This window comes from Tupaia chinensis, unplaced genomic scaffold (genome assembly GCF_000334495.1).
Source record: "Tupaia chinensis unplaced genomic scaffold, TupChi_1.0 Scaffold000083_1, whole genome shotgun sequence".
Classification (NCBI taxonomy): domain Eukaryota; kingdom Metazoa; phylum Chordata; class Mammalia; order Scandentia; family Tupaiidae; genus Tupaia; species Tupaia belangeri.
In genome coordinates this window covers 28,619-33,504 of record NW_006159544.1, presented here as the reverse complement: position 1 = coordinate 33,504, position 4,886 = coordinate 28,619, and the positions used below count along the sequence as shown (strand labels likewise).

The following is a 4,886-nucleotide window of genomic DNA, read 5'->3' as shown; positions in this document are numbered from 1 at the left end:
TTAAACCCACATGGCCAACAATGTGGTTGGAGTCCCAGACCCTAAGACTTGAGAAATGCTGGTTGTGTGTGCGTGCCCAAAATCCCCAGAAGAGAATGAAGAAGGGATTGTGGGTATTACCCCTACAGGGGTGGTGAGAGGTGTTTTCTCATTTTTTTCTCTCTGGTGAGTACAGGCACCCTGTAGCACATTAAAAAAAAAAATCAACCTATATACCAGGCCAAGGTCTGGTTGTTGGAAAAAACAGATTACTGGTAGCAATCACTGTTGGAATCCCGGCACTGGCAGCTTGGGAGATGTGCCAGCAGATGTACATGTGTGCCCGTATTCCAGCAGGATGGAGAAGTGGAGAAGAGATTGCAGTGAAACACCTCATTTGCAGGTGCTTTCTCCCTCTCTTCTTTCTGCCTCAGGGAAAATAGCCAACTCTGTAAAAATAATACTTAATGCAGTTTATTTCTAAGAGAGGAAGCAAAACATGCCTTTTTCTCGGGGTGATCAGATACAAGGGTTCCTTTTATTTGATTTTGAGAGAGAGAGAGAGAGAGAGACAGAGTTTGGAATTTAGTGAAAAGTTTTTCCATTGGTTTGGCCCAAAAGGGGGGGGGGGGGCCTTATAGGTTATAGGGGGGTTAAAAGGGGGGGGGGGGTGCCTTATAGGTTATAGGTGGTTTTTACAGTTTTTAGGGTGGTGATTGGAAAAGGAAGGTTGCTGAGATCAGAAAGGAATGTATTTAAACAGTGATTAGGAGGCTTAATATATGTCACAAAGATACTCCAATACTATGCCAAGGGCAGGATGTAGGAAGAATCCTGTTACTAATGAGTTAAAATGGTCTGTTAACATTTGTGGGTGTGACTCCCTCTAGGCCTTCTGGAAAAGATTCTGGAAAAATAGGAAAAAGCCATCAAACTTCTGCCCACACTCTCTTCAGTGAGTACATGGGCCCTGTGGCAATAAAATAAAAATCAACCTGACCAGCTCCCTGGCTCAGTGGATAAGGCAGCCAGATGCCACATGATCAACCAAGTGGTTCGAGTCTCTAACCAAGCTGCTTGAGAAACATATTAGGTGTGTGTGCATACAACCCTGAAATACTGACAGGAGGGAAAAATGAGAGAGAAGAGATTTTGGATGACCATACCCCAAGGAGGTGCTTTCTCCTCTCCCCTTTTCTGATGAGTGCATGCATTCTATAGCATAAACAAAAACAAAACAAACAAACAAACAAAATCAACGACAACAATAAAACTAACCTCTGTAGATCACAGCAATCAACAGCAGGAAAATACACATTTTTCTGACGTTCACAAGAACATTTTGTAGGACAGACCATATGCTAGGCCATAAAGTAGTCTTCAGTAGATTTAAAAGGACTGAAATAATACAATGTATTCTCTGGTCACAGCCGGGTAAAATTAGAAATCAGTAACAGAGAGCCAGGGACCAGCAGGTGACATGATGTTTAGGATGCTGGGCTCCGGGCTGGCAGATGGCATGGTGATTAAGGCACTGGACATCTATCTGGCTGACAGCAGTTCAAGTCCCAGACCTGGTAGCTTGCTTTCTCACTTTCTCTCTCTGGTCCAATTTTTAAAAATAATGATGAATAAAATTAAATAAAATATTTTTTTTAATGATGCTGGACTCCCACATGGCCAATCATGGCTTGAGTTCTGGACTTTGTAACTGGAAAATCACACTGGGTGCATAGATGCGCATGTCCAAAATCCTAAGTGGAGAATAGAGAAGGGATTATGGATGGACATCCCCCCCTCCAGGTGATTTCTTACTTTTCCTCTCTTATGTGGAAATTAACACATTCCTCAATAAAGTCAATTAAAAAAAAACACAAGGGAAATTAGAAAACACTTTGAAATGAATGAAAATAAAAACAAACACATAGGAGCTAGCAGGTGGTGTGATGGTTAAGGTGCTGATTCCCACATGGCTGACCAAGGTTCGAGTCCCAGACCTGGTGGCTTGCTTTTTCACCACCCACCCTTCTCTCTGGTCAAATTTTTTAAAATGATAATAAATAAAATGATATAAATCTCAAAAAAAAAAAAAGCATAGTATACTAGGGCTAGCCCATGGGATGTTGGTTAAGGTAGCTGAATACCACATAGCCAATTACACAGTTCAGATCCCAGACCTAGTGGCTTGAGAAACGCCAGGCACCTGTACATAGGTGCCCAAAATCCCAAAAGGATGAAGAAATGGATGAGGGACCAGCAGTTAGCGTAATGGCTATGTCGCTGGACTCCCACATAGTCGACCGCGGTTCGCGTCCCAGACCCGGTGGCTCTGTCTGGCGAGCGCACGTGCCCTATAGTGAAAACCTCTCCAAAAAAAAAAAAAAAAGAAAAGAAATGGAAGATAAGGGGTTGCACTATGATCATGTCTCATGGGGGATGCTTTCTCACTTTCCCTCTCTGTCTCTCTCCAGGGAGCACATGCAACCTCTGGCAAATTGAAAAACAAAAAACAAAAACCTCACAGTATATCAACATTTATGAGATACAGCTAAAGCTACACTTAGAGGGAAATTTTTAGTGTGAATGGCCATATTAAAGAAGAAGTGAGGGGTCAGCAGGTAGCATATTGTTTAAGGTGCTGGACTCCCACATGGCCAACCGTGGTTCAAGTCCTGGACCTGGTGACTAGCTCTCTCTCTCTCTCTCTCATGAGTGTGCATGACCTGTAACAAAATTTTTAAAAATAATAATAATAAATTAAATGAATAAATCTCAAAAATGAAGAAGAGGGACCAATAGGCGGCATGGTGGTTAAGGTGCTAGACTCCCACATAGTTGACTTCAGTTTGAGTCTTGGATCTAGTGGTTTGAAAATCACACCAGATGAGTGTGTGTGTGTGCCCAGAATCCCAAGAGAAGAAGGGATGACCATCTTCCTTTGGAGGTGATTTCCCACTTTTCATCTGTCTCTCTCCAACAAGTACATGCACCCTACGGCAAAAAAAAAAAAAAAAAAAAAAAAAACTAAGAAGAAGAAGAAAGAGGGTCAGCAGGTGGCATGGGTTTAAAGTGCTGGATCCTACATGGCTGACTCCATGGTTTGAGTCCCAGACCCAGTGGCTTGAGAGACACACCAGGCCCATGTATGTCCATCCCCAAAATCCCTAAGGAAGAGCAGAGAAGGGACTGCAGTGTGGTCATATTCCCTGGGAAGTAATTTTTCAATTTCCCTCTCTCTCCAATGAGTGCAAATAATAATAATAATAATAATTTTAAAATAAAAACCAGCGGGATCAGCAGATGGCATAATGGTTACGTCATTGGACTCCCACATAGTTGGCCACACTTTGAGTCCCGGACCCAGCAGTTTAAAACATGCTGGGCATGTGTGCATGCGTTCTCAAAATCCCAAGAAGAGAATGGAGGAGAAGGGAATGTGGCATGGCCATCTCCCCTGGGAGATGATTTCTCACTTTCTGTCTTTCTGTCTCTCCAGCAAGTGCACACGCTCTATAGCAAAAATCTCTCTTAAAAAAAACCCAAAAAACGAAAACAAACAAACAAACAAAAACCAGGAGCAAGGCAAACCCCAAGCAAGCATAAGAAAGGAAATAAAGATCAAAATAGAAAAAGGACTAGCAGATGGTGTGAATGTTAAGGTTGCTAGATCCTGCATGGCTAACTCCACAGTTCAAGTCCCAGACCTGGTGGCTTGAAAATCATGCTAGGTGCATGTATGTGCATGTCCAAAATCCCAAGAAGAGAATGGAGGGAAAGGGATTACTGTGTGGCCATCCCTCTAGGGGGTGATTTCTCACTTTCCCTCTCTGTCTCTGTCTCTCTCTGGTGAGAATACTCACCCTATGGCAAAAAAAAAATCTTTAAAAAGAGGGGTGGGGGACCAGCAGTTGGTACAATGGCTATTTCACTGGATTCCCATGTAGTCAACTGCAGTTCAAGTCCCAGAACTGAGTGGCTTAAACTCACGCCAGGTACATGTGTGTGCATGCCCAAGATCCTGAGAGGAGAATGAAGGAGAAGGGATTGTGGTGTGGCCATCCCCCTGGGTAGTGTTTTCTTCATTTCTGTCTCTCTTTCTCTCTTTCTGGCGAGCGCACACGCAACCTCTCCAAAAAAAAAAAAAAAGAGGAATGGAGAGCAAAGAGTGACTAATGACATCTGTATGATTTCCAGAGACTGCTGCACTGAACCTTGGCAAAACATACATGATGACAACAGCAGCCAGGCTAACTTTTGAACCTGCAAAGGGTGGAAAAGGAAAAGGAGAAGGTGATTTGAACCAACTCTGAAAATGGTATTCAAGCATACAAAGACAAAATACAAACTACTCAGGATGCCCCTGAAGAGGTTTGCAACCTTGACTTTAGGAGAGAGTTGAAAGAGAGAGAAAAAGTTACTGCCAGAGAGAAAAATAGGGACCATCCAACCTAAGAACATACAACTTCTTCAGTGTCAAAGAAGCCTTAATTAGACCAGATTCCTGCCACCAATCTCGATGCAGATGACCCTCTAACAGAAGAGGAAGATGAAGATTTTGAAAAGGAGAGTGATGATGAAATACTACAGCTCTTCTTGCAGAGCTAGAAAAAAATTTAAAAAGAAAGAGCTGAAGAACAAGCCAGGAAGGAACAAGAACAAAAAGCAGAAGAGAGAATTCAAATGGAAAACATACTGAATGGAAACTGCTACTTAATCTCACAGGCCCATCCCAGCCACAGGCCAAACTTCAAAGTTAAAGAAGGTCGGATGAGACCAGCAGATGGAGTAATGGTTACATAGTCGATCGCAGGTCAAGTCCCAGACAGGGTGGCTTAAACTCATGCACAGACACGTGTGCGTGCATGCCCAAGAGGAGAATGGAGGAGAAGGGATTGTGATGTGGCGAT

At 43.0% G+C, this 4,886-nt stretch overlaps 1 pseudogene; it reads left to right on the top strand.

Moving 5' to 3' along the window:
- The first annotated feature begins 4,208 nt into the window (after positions 1-4,208).
- The window catches only part of LOC102491514 (spliceosome-associated protein CWC15 homolog), a 1,184-nt pseudogene continuing 506 nt past the window's right edge, over positions 4,209-4,886 (top strand).